This window comes from Argiope bruennichi, chromosome 2, assembly GCF_947563725.1.
Source record: "Argiope bruennichi chromosome 2, qqArgBrue1.1, whole genome shotgun sequence".
NCBI classification, from domain to species: domain Eukaryota; kingdom Metazoa; phylum Arthropoda; class Arachnida; order Araneae; family Araneidae; genus Argiope; species Argiope bruennichi.
Window position 1 is genome coordinate 117,619,691 of NC_079152.1, and position 13,185 is coordinate 117,632,875.

At 26.1% G+C, this 13,185-nt stretch overlaps 1 protein-coding gene across 1 annotated transcript in view; it reads left to right on the forward strand.

Moving 5' to 3' along the window:
- Positions 1-13,185, forward strand: part of LOC129962105 (iroquois-class homeodomain protein IRX-6-like) — a 45,944-nt gene that overhangs the window by 875 nt on the left and 31,884 nt on the right. The gene's annotated exons all lie outside the window — the stretch shown is intronic.

Genomic DNA, 13,185 nt, shown 5'->3' on the forward strand with positions numbered 1-13,185 from the left:
GGTCTTGTATATACTTTTGGAACTTTTATTTTTTCCACAAATTCCTTTTAATTATATACATAATTAGGATGTTTCTTAATATCTAAAACTAATAGAAATTCTTCTAACGTATGTACACACATGAATGTATAATATGTATATGTATGTCTTACATATGTATATTTTATACTTAATAAATACAAATGCATATTAATACTTTAAAAATTATCCAGTAGATTACTTTCATTAGCTTATATTTTTAAATTTAAATTACTTTTTAAGGCAACGCTCGAATTTCATAGCTATTTTTTTTCTCAGCTATTTTATAGAAGGCTCCTGTTATTCATTTAGTTAAGAGAAAGTAGCTTTTTTTTTTTTTTTTTATTTAGAAACATTTCTAGAAATGTTTATTAGATGATGACTAACAACTGAATTTTATTGGTGATTGAATGGAAGATCTACGAAATGCAATGCTATTTGCTTGTTGTTAAAAAGTAATTATTTTTCCGATTATTATTCAAGCGGTTTCAAGGGGATTTCACTAGAACAGTATTTTTGCCGCTGATTGTGAAGAAAATGAATTATACTTTTTGACAAAATCTATCCCATGTAAGCAATTTCTTCCTTTTAATTATTTATATACTTATCACAAAGAAAATATTCCGCAAAGAATGGGGCATAAATTAAGTAATTAAATTTCTAAAAAAAAGCACTTAATTTAGTAATTATTTAATCGTAAAATGCTATTCATAATTATTTTTACCCATTTTAAATTACAAGTGCAATTATAGCATATATCACAAATACTGAAAATGAAATATGAAAACATTTTTATAAGATTCTTCCTACATGTAGTAAATTTTATGTAGTTTATTAGTTTTTGCTGATAATTTCAAAGGGAAGGGGAAATGTGCACATGGATATAGATCCTTTAATTGCTATTTTTTCAAAAAAAGTAGATATATTTTTATCTACTACTTTTTATTTGTTTAACAAAAATCATCTTATAAATGATCATCGAAAATTGAACAACAAACAGATTGTTTCAGATAAAACAGAACAACAAACAGATATTTTGCAAAACATTTAGAACTAAATACAAATTTTATTTAGCTTATTGCTATTTTTTTATGTACAAATCAAACTAGAAGTTTCCAATAATAGCTTTACTAATAGTGAATATAGTTTCAGAACAAATTTTAAAAATATGATGATTTTGAGAAAAATAATTTAATAGCTAATGATAAGAGAAACTACTTTTCTTCTCATAATAATTAGAGATTATAGGTTTAAGTAATAGGTAGTAAGTATACACTTGTTTATTTATTGTTCAAAAAAGACAATAATTGATGAACAAATTTTCAATTATAATTCCTTTTCATCGTACAGCTAGTATGGTGTGTAAATTTGGATACGGTAGTGATAGCTCAGATGCCGTCTTCGTCATCTGACCAAAGTTCGAAATGTAGCTCTGACTCTTTTTCAAAATAGCTGTTGCTCAACTTCAAAACTGATATTTATCTGTCTTAATTATATTTAATGACCATATTTGTGATGAATATCTGTGTGATATCTATGATGAATATCTGTGATGTTTGCACTTATTTCAGGACCTAAGGGAACATGTTGTTTATTATAATTAAAAATGTTTCACATATTATAAAAATTTTAGAACAGAAATTAATCTATTTTAATTATATCGAGTTTAGTACCAGACGACTCTGTAATGAATGCATCTATACTTATGTTTGCACAGACAGAAACATTTTGCTTATTATAATTTATTTTAAAAAATGGAAAAATTATAGACATTAATCTATTTTAATTATACAAAATGTAGGAACCGCTCTAGATGACCTTGTGATGAATGCCTCTTTGTTGACTTGAGAATAGAAAGAAGCATTTTGCTTATTATAATAAATAAAATACTTCTTTCTGTTCTGTAAATATCTTCTTTCTTTTCTTCATATCAAACATAATTCGAAAATATCAAATTTTCTGTATACATCAGAATTAATATCTAAACAAATTATATCATTTATTTCGTGTAGCTGTTCCAATTTCAAGAATATCCCCGCCAGTAAGAGAGAAATTAGTTAAAAGACCTAAAAACAACCTCACTTTAAAAAAAAAGCCATTTTTTAAGCCTTTTTTAATAAATGATGATATTTTTTTAATAAATAAAAGCATTTTTTTTTAATAAATGAAAGAATTTTTGGAAATGCTTTCTTTTCAATTTTGTAAAGATGTTTCAGTGAATTTGGGCACCGGTAACTTTCTAGTCACCGAGATCGATCATATTGATTCGGGATTCAATTAAATCTTAATAATTAGGTCCCATCCTTAGCAAGCTCGACGTTATGGTTCAAGATTGTCTTTCGAAACAAATAATAAAATATTTATTTCATTAGCCATAATCGTCATTTGGAAATCAAAAGTAATAAGAAATTATTTGAAAACAGGATTAACTATTTCAAATGGATCGTTAAAATTACTACAAAAGAAGTGAATAACCTAAGAAAAAGTTTTTATCATCTGTAAAAACAAAAATTTTAAAAATATATATATTGAGATGAGTTAGTTTGGCTTAGAGCTTTACTGGTCCTTCCGAATTTTAAAATCCGTACTGTACACGCCATCTGTACGCAAGGAAATCAACTAATTTCTGAAGTGGAAACGGTAAAGCCTCAACCGCTAACTTTCGGCAGTTCCCGAGATCGGCGATATTGGTTCGGGATTTGGTGGACTGTTTTTCCGCAGAACGAGTTATCGGTTTCGGAACTTTTCAAATAAACTGTAATACTCGAAGGAGTTCAAGTAATTTGGATATCATAGATTATTTGTCTATTTTTCTGAGCTGCGGCGGTTGTTATTCATTCAATAATGACAAGAATTTCGCAGGCTGAAGAATTCTTGATATGATTATTTTAACGTATCATACAGAAAATGTATGAAAAATATTTTTAAAAAAAAAGAACAAGAGATGTTATGAAAGCTTGTTTTCAATAATAAATGAAATAAAATTTGTTTGCTAAATTTTAAACGAATTAAATAATTTTATACGCTTGTATTAAAAATTGCTAATAATTTACTGAATAAATTTGTAAGCAAATGCGGAATATAATGACGAAACTAGACGTTCTATTTCAAGAAGTAAACTAATACTCGATGATATTTATTTTTAAATAACAATTTCATATAGTACATGGAAAAAAAAAACTCAATTTGAGATGGAAACAATAAAGAAAGTAGAAAGTGGTGTTGGACACATTATGATTTTTATGGTAAAAAGCTTTTTGTAATAAGTAGTTTATGGAATATTATTATGAAGATAATTAAGTTATTAATGACTATTATTATAAAGCAAAGCGTATAATTTAAAATTCCATCATTTTATATAGTTAAAAACCTGATACCGAATAAGATAAGTTTTTCATAAAATTTAGAAGACCAGAATCATCTTATAAATCAAAAATCATATTTAAAACCGTAATAAGGATTTATTGTGTTTAATATCTATGGTAGTGCACGGTTTTCAGATTGCGAAAAGAATCTATCATTTACTTTTAAAATATCCGATAATCGAATTAGAGATATTTTTGAAACCAATTCTCACTCTGAGTGTTAATTGCATGCCTTTGTGATTTCAAGAAAACTTCAGTTTTCATGAAGAGCAAGATTTTATTTTGCCTTTTACTTTTGATTATTGCAGTTTATTTTTTAGTTTATCAATAACTAAAAGAAGGTGAATCAAGTTTCACTTTCTAAATTTGTCTATATGGGTAAAAAAATTTATCAATGAGTTAAAAAAAAAAAAAAAAAAAAATTGGCATTTCTAAAATCAGAAAAGATTTAAAATTTTCAAAATTACTTTTCTGGACACCACCTGCGAAGAAACAGTATAAATTCCCAAATATGAATACAAAAATTTTGTAGTCAAAATTAACATTTAGATTTAAGATTTTTAAATTTGTTGTTTGCAAAGTAATAAGTATTGATAAAAAATAAATATTTTCTTTTCTTCATGTTTGTTTTAAGGTATTCATGATTTACAAAAGAAAAAAAAATGTTAAAAGATTGATAAATTGATAAACTTTTTCATCAGCATATGTATCTGAAATATTTTCAGAATAGTTGTTCTTGCAGAGAATAAGCTTGCGATTTCATAGTAAACTTGCACAAAAGAAGATACAAAGTTTATGGGAAAAGAAAATAAACTGTAACATAGGAATGTGTCAGAATTTTTTAAAATTAACATAAAATAAAATTAATTTGTAAAAGTTTTATAAAAATGAAAGATTTTAATTTTTAACTAACTTTTGTTCTTGCAGTTTCATCTTTATTATAATGCTTTATTGTATTATTACATTGTCTATTATAAATTTATATTTTTCAAAAATGAAATAAATTTCAATGATAATCGTTTCACTTCGAAATATTTCTAAAAAATTACTTTCAAAAATAAAGTAATATATACAAACAAAGAAATTGTGAAATGAGTTTCAAATAAAATTCCCTAGTAAAGAAATGAATTTAATTTGCATAGCTGATTATAAAATAAACTTAATATGTTATCTTTTCCCGAGAGGTCAATTAAAAGTCTTAAAATTTTTTCCAACTTTGTGAAACAAAATCCATCGATATGTGGAAAAAAGTGACTTAATCACTCGCACCTGATAAAGTAAATCAATTCTTTCATTTATAGTTTTCAACATTTTTCATTATTGGAAGATGAAGAATTTCGGCATTATTTAATAAAAAGCAAAATTTTGCGATGTTTTTTGTTATATCCCAAAATTATATTTTATTGTTTCTTTCACTAACTGGATGTGATCTAAGGAAGAAATTTTATATTTAAAGTAAACTTAAGGATTTATTTATTTAATCCTCTGCTTAAAAAATACATTTGCTGATACTCAGCTCAACTTCATGATTATTTGGAGGTTTCGAACTAATGTAACTTTTTTAAGAAATTGTTTACATTATGCATATCAGAAAATCTGTAATTAAACTTTTTTTAGTAAATCATTTGGAGAGTTTAGAAAACTGATTCAATTTTTGAAACTTTATTTACTATAACACATCCATATTTAACTTAATTAATTTATTAAAAATTAACTATCTTAGAAGTTTTCTAGACCTTTGTAAGTTATAAAAATTAAAAAGATAACGTTAAAATAAAAAAAAGTTGTAAATTTTTATACATATTTAGTTTGGTTGCTTCTAATATTTTCCTTCATTATTAAAATCCATGTTTAAAAACTTTTATATGTTAAATTTGTATCATTTGCGTTACATAGAAACATGATGTGAGAACTTTCATTATTAAGAGGGTTTTAATATTTGTATTCATTCAACTCACTCACTTTAGAGTTATGAATGCACTTCTTTAGTAGTATTTTACAAAACATTATTATTAATATATATCATATCACTTGTATTTTTGCTTTGAACAAATTTTCATTTAAACATGAATGTTTTTTTTTTCACTGCGTTATTTGAATTTTGTTTCGCAGATTTCAAGTTCATGAGTATTAGATATAGTAATGATTACATATTAAGTTAAAATTATCTTATTAGTGCAAAATTATTTTTACAATCATTCCGGCTAAAATTAATCAAAATTACTTTCTTTTAAACTATTTACAGGAATAGATTTTTAATCTTATTTCAAATGTTATATTTCAATTTGTTTTGAAATTTTCAGTAGAATTCATGGTCATATTTATTGTATTTAGTGGAGAAGTAAGAATGCTATTCGCCCCCCCCCCTCCTGCATTCATTGCACCCTTTTAAAGTTTGGAAAATATAATTTTTCATTTTGAATTTAAGTTTTGCAAATTTCCTATTCTTAAATGTTTAAAAACTTTATAATATTATTTATTTAATTTGTCAAATTTTTTTTTTGAATTTCACTCGCCTAATTGCTTTGTATGCTTATCTGTGTGCATGAAGCATTTTATGCCTTTAGTCGCATATAAGACGTTTTCAAATCATCGCACTTTGTTAACACTATTCATCATTACCTTTTTCGCTAAGAAAAATAAAATTAAAAATCAACTTAAAAAATTCTCTCATTATAAACATCAAACGAATATTTATTTCCCTGATAGCTGAAATAAAATGTATAGTAAGAATTTGAAAATGAACTATACTATATATATATATATATATATATATATATATATATATATATTTCACCTTAATGTTAAATTCTGATTAGCATATTAGCATTTAAAAATTAATATATCATTCACCATATGCTGTCTGACATTTTGTGTGTAACTGTATTAAATAATAACTCATTTTTTGTATTAAATGCATAGTGGTTTTAAATTCATTACAAAATATTTCAAAACTCATTTGCGATGATAAAATTTATTCAATTCTAAATAACGCATTGTGTAAAACCTTTTTAAGTTAGCACTAAATACAATAAAGCTGGACCGTACAATAATTCTGATTTCGCAAGGCAAGAGATCGGAATTGATTCTGTGAGAATCTTTATTATAAATTGCTAAAGGAGGATTTAGGGGATTTGATCTTAATTTTATAAATAAACAAAGTGAACTGAATTTTGTATCATCAATTAATGCTCTTTCAATCTTAACTGTTATGTAGAGGCGGGGTCATTTTTTAATAAATGATTTTTGAAATATTTTTGAAGATAAAATCCCTAATAGTACTGGCATATTTTACAATATTATATGATAATAAACAACACTCACAATATTATAAAATATTAAATAATATAATATCGCGCACTATTGCACCATAATGTTTTGGATGGGATCGCAATGGAGAAATGCTTAAGTAATCTTATGATAATGAATTCTAAAATAAATTCTTTCTTACACCGAGAAACGTTTCAATCCATCCAAGCTTTTTTCTTTTCTCTTTATTACTTATGCTATGAAAATATTTTCACGTGCATGCAATCGTTTTTCATAAGATTAAGTTATTAAAGTCATAAAAACGAATCTATGGTTGGATCCATTTTAAGTGCCACTTATTAAAATGCCCGATGCGTATATGTGTGCAGAGTCTTGCAGCAATTTGTACGCATAAAACTCTTACAATCGAATCGCATTCTGAAACATAAAGCAATGAAAATCTTTCAACTTAACACTTCATAAATTTTGAATTACCCTAAGACTTCTAATACATTACAACTGTAAAAGAATCTGCACTCTATTATTGCCCCAATCCTTTTCGGCATCGGTAAAAAAGAAAACAGTAGGAACCATATTTGTGAATAATCTCATACCTGAGAAGGCAACCGAATGTCGTTTTGAGCCAATCCTATTTATTTGAAGAGCTCGATTCCCGACGCAAACTGAATACCGATTTAGATACAGATGATAAAGCGAATTTTAGGCAGATAACTAGATATTCGTCGCATAATCAGTAAAAAGCTGTCAAATGCTCAATTTATTGCCCCCTTTCGATCATGGATCAGTGTACCATGTCGATAATATCAGTTTGAAGGAAAAAAATATGATCGAAAACCACACGATTGCGTATGGTTGAAGCATCGTTTCATTTCGTAGATTTCGCAGCAACTTGGGCGTGAAGAGCTTTAGATAGTTCTGCTTCGAACTCGGCTGCAAAAACTGCAAAACACAACTGACATTTGGAGAAATGATACCTTTGCTATCGATTTTTCAATTGCCCTTTGGATTATTATGAAATGCGAAAAGCTGGTTCCCAAGTGCTCAATAATGCAAAAACCGCTGTTACTATGATTTGTTGGAAATTTATAGTGTTTCTGGTACAAGCATGGGAATTCGTGAATTTACTGATGAATGAAAAACGACATCTTTCGCGTTCGGATATATATCATTAAGCATTTTCAGGCGACAAACGGATGCGAAAACATGCAGCTTCACTTAGGATAAGTAGTTAAAACCTCTGAAAACCATTAGGTACTTACAGCAAATGACAATTGCGATTCAATTGTTTTGCATTATTAAAAACATATTTCGATTTTTGTCAGAACAGTTTTTAAACAAGAATTACCAGAATGGAGAAGAATCGGGATGCCATTAAAATGAATTATTTCTTGAGTGTCATGGTTCGGTGCTTGGCTTTAATGATTTGCTTGAAATCACATTTCATCTTTGTCATTTCTGTAATTAATAAATCTTCTCTTAATAAAAATTTCACAAATTGTTGTGTTCAATCTGATTGCAAAGCGAAAAAATAATTAAATGATGTTTTTGTTCCACTACTTTTTATTTTCTTACACTTAATCGAATTCATTTTTTAAAATTCGAATTTAAGATATTTGTTTCAGGTAATAATTCAGTTTCGTTATTTCCTAATAAGACTTTTCATGTGAACTATTTAAAAAAAATTACAGAATATTTTAATAATTCTATTTTAAAAATTGCTATACTTTTTAAAAAATAGCTGCATTATTTGTTACTTGGGTATACTGACTTTATTAATTAAAATTTTTGTTATATTTATTTTATATTTGTTTTTAACTAATTTTTAATTACTTATTCTTAATGTAATTTCTTTCTACTTTAATAAGACTTTTTTAATGATTATTTTGATAAGTTTATAGTAGACTTTTCAAAATTTAATGATTTTTTCCTAATAACATTTCTTTATGCTTATATAACACGTTTTTTTAGCGATAATTTTAATAATTTTGCAGCAACTTTGCTTGATTTGACTATTATAAAGATTTCCGGAATAACAACAATCCTTAAACACGGATTTATTCATGGTTTTGAAATCATCTGCTGCTCTTTTATTAATTTATTAATTACTTTAACTTCCTTCGTATCTAATTACAGCTTTATTTTACATTGATTTCATTAAACATATTTTTACATGAGATTTATAAACATAATAGCTTCTTTGCCTACATATTTTAGTATGAATTGTTGAATTTTAAAAATGTTGATGAACAAAAACCAGTGTAAAGCCGATAAGAATCTAATCGACTTTTAATCTAATGCATTTATGATTGAACTTAAATTTTATTATTATATTTAACAAGATTAAAACAATTAACCTCAGTTTTAATAATTTATTTTTAGAAAATAAATCATGACGTTTTGATTTTTATCTCTGCCGAATCTGTTTTTTATTTATAAAAATAACTCTATGAATTAAGGATTATTAATTATTATAACAGATTAAATACCCATATAAATATTTAAAATAATGCAATAATTTTAAACAACACTTATAAATAGTTTTATACAGTGTTAAATTATGTGCGTTATTTATCTTTAGCTTCAATTCGAAACCGATTTAATATTCATTAGGGATCGTTTGATAAATAACTATTCAGATTTTTAAATCGATTAAACTGATAATAAGATGTAAATAGCTTTCAAATAATGATTAACAAAAATATGAATTAGTTAGGAATCGCAAAACAGTCGCGCATGTTAAAATAAAATTAACTACAATGATAGCAGAAAATGATACATTGTTAAGCGGAATTTAAACAAAGGATAACTATAATTCTTACAGAATTTCACGTTTATGAGTTTAATCAGAAAAGTTGGAACAAATATTTTTGTCGAAATACTTTCCAAATGTAAGATTATGATGATTATAAATGTTGAGAAACCTTCTTAAGTATTCATAGCAGCAGATATTTGTTTGTTAAATTATATGCAAATTCCTTTATAATTCGGAAAAAAGTTCTTGTTAATACGCGATTAAGATGTTAACAGTTCAAATCCGATTTTGAATCTAAAATAATTCGAAAATAACTTTTACAGAACACAATGTTTCTTTTCCTTTCCTTTTTCCAAATAGGGGGAAAAAGAATTATTTTATTTCCTCTGTTACGAGAGTATATTTTCCATTCTATTTGAAATAATTTTTGTAACTTATAGCCATCAATGATTTGCAAAATATAGATATACAGATAATTCAAAAGGGAATAAAATGAGAATCAGAGGGGTAATGTTTAAAGAATTTCTTCATAACTTTTGGACATTTATAAATTTAAAATAGAGTTTTATGAGTTACTTAAAGCCAAAAAAATAATTTTTAAAAGATCATCATCTTTAAACAAAACAAGCTAGAAAGCAAAAATAGATTCCTTTACATATAAGTTACTATCTGGCAATATAAATTGTTAATGTAGGAAAAAGTTAAAATTAGGGCTTGAAAATCCCTAACTTCTAAGATATTGCAGTTATCGAAAACGTTTAAATACAAAAGTTGTCCGTTTATGAGGCGCTAATTTGGCTATTTGTATTTATTTTTCTATCTTCAATATTAAGAAAGTTATAGCGAAATGTAAATTTCCACTTCCTCACCATTTAGATTTCCTTTGAGCTAGAGTCATTTATAAACTCGTCCGAGATTTTAAACTGCTAACAACAACCAGAACAACATATTTAAAGACAAAATCCAAACATATATATATATATATATATATGTATATATATATATATATATATATATATTGGATCTAGGGACCATGATTGGTAAAGAACTGAAGAAATTTTCCCGAAGTCTTGTCATAACTATTGTGTTAGATCGTCTTCTTATAGAAATCTACCTAAAAAAAGTGACTAAATAGTAAAATATGTAAATGGTGCGAAAAAAACAACATTTTTGCAATCTCAATCGTTTTTTTAATCATATCAGCTGTTACTAGAATTCATATTTTAATTATGACTTATGCTGATATGCATTTACTAAATCTTACTGCCTTTAGTTCAGTTGCTTAACTGTCAGTTTTTGTTCATTAAGTTGCAGGTTTCTTATATATACTCTCTGTCTTATAAGAAATATAACGAGAGAGAAAGACATCAAAGAAGGAAAATATAATGTATAAAAAATTATTGATAAAGCGAATTTTTAAAATTTATTTCTATTTTTTTCCTCTTTCTAAAATTATCATTTTGAACCTTTGAAATCAGTACACAAATGCTACCAGTATCCACCCACTGTTCTAAATTTTGATTTCCTTTCTGTAGCTTCATCATTCAGAAATTTTCTAATAAATTAAAGGAAATCTTTTAATATTCCTATGTTTCATTGTCCATAAATATTCTGATGATGAGTTATCTTAAATTTAGAGCAAAATTTATAAATATAGCTGATTTTATGCCAATTCTTAAAATTGTTTTAACATGATGATATTTACATGCTAACATACTGTCTGTGAATTGCTTCATGCATATTTAAAAAAAATCTTTCAAAACGATCAACATGGTAGACTGACCGAAGTACTCAGGAAGAAAGCTTTTTTTCTCAAAATTTTAATTAAAAATTAATAAATATTTTAAAATTTTTCCTTAATAACATCAGAGCATATTAGTACACACACACACACACACAAAAATCCAATTTTCCGCCACTTAAAAAAAATGCTTTATAATAACACCAGTTTTATTTCTGTTCAATTTTTATTTCTAATTAATTTTTCATAACATAATTAACAACATTTTCCCCACTGTCTTAGTTACTGATTTATATTCATGACCTTTGCAACATTAATACATTTAATTAATACATAATTTAATTAATACATTAACATTAATGCATTAAATACATTTTCTATCTGAACGTTATGTGGAAATTTTAGAAATAAAATATTAAGAGAGGAAGTAACAGTTTTTTTATGCTACTATGTTTTGCAGAAAAGATTCGAACCGCTTTTGAATATTAATTTTCATTTATTTCATGCATTATATCATTGGAAAATTGGATGAAATATTGATTTATCTTGAAATCTTAGTTTCATCTTTGATTCAACGTTAGTTGTTAATTTGTTAACTTTGATTACATTAATAAATTTGATTTAACGTTAACAATTCATGTTAGTTTTTATTCATAATATATAGGTATACAATATTAACAACAAAAAAAAAAGTAAAGAAAAGAAAACCACGTTTAATTTTCACTGTTGTAGCAATATTATATATTTCACACGATTGTACTTTTAGAATAGTGGAAATAAAAATATTTTGTTTTAAATTTTTGTTTTACAAATAATTAATGCATTCCAATAAAAAAGACGCCTTACATCAAGTTACACAATCTTAATTTCAATTTTATATTTTACACAACTAAGATTATAAATAACCCAAAAATCCTGCTTTAGTTCCCAATTTTTTTACCTAAATCAAAAATAAAAGCTAATCATGCATTCCAAAGCTACTAGAGTTCCACACATAGATTATCCGAGGAAAAATTGGGGGTTGGGTCATGAGTGGTAATAAATAGTATTACACTTGTTTATTAATCAGAAATAAAATATATTCAAGAAATGTTTAATTAAACTCTTTTTAAATCCTTAAATTCATGATTTTTTTTAATCATCAAGGTCATTTTAATTTTTTTTTGTATCCAAAAAAACGGGCCTGCCAAAAGAGTAATAATTTTAAATGTAAAAAGTTGAGAATGTAATTCGTTGATTGCGAATTCTTAAAGAAAGGAAATTATTTATTGACTTTTATATTATCCAATAATGACTTGTTGAAAACGACGAACGAGTTTTAAAAACATTCCTTTCATTTATTATTATAAAGATGTGTTACTATTTCATTCCCAAATAATTTCACCCAAACAGTAATGGTGTCCCCCCCCCATTCCTTTGAAGATATCTGCAATCATTTATCATGTCAAATTGGTTATTTTTTTTCATTTTAGTGAAGGAAATGCAAATTTCTTAGGTCGACGTCATGTAGAAGTGGTTAATAAAATTAAAATCTACTTATTGCTGTTCCATAGTTGTAATTGATTAATGGCTGCAGTCCTTCATCTTTACCAGGTTACGAAAGGCGATTGACAAACATCGCGTTTTCTTGTGAAAACAGAGAGTAAGAAGGTGCCATGAAAAAGAAACCCTTGTCCCATATTTCATACTGTGATAAACGATTTCTTTTGATCACGAAATCATATTCCGGTTTTGAAAATAAAACGGATCCAGAAACGTTGGTGGAATGCGATATCTTCTGAACAAGAAAACATCGAACAGAGTTGTTAAGCTGGCAAAAAAACGAGTCAATCGCTTTGGGGCTTCATGCAAATAGAGAGCATGAAATGAATCTGGCGTTAGTTTGCTTGGCTGATATATCAATGACAAATTTTTTTGTTGTTGCTCATTTGATGTTTTTTTTTTAATCTGTTCATTACCTTGTGAAAGAGATTTCGTTCGGAAAATTTATTGATGGATTGGATTGAGACACCAGTGCTCAAATGGAACTTCGAAAATGA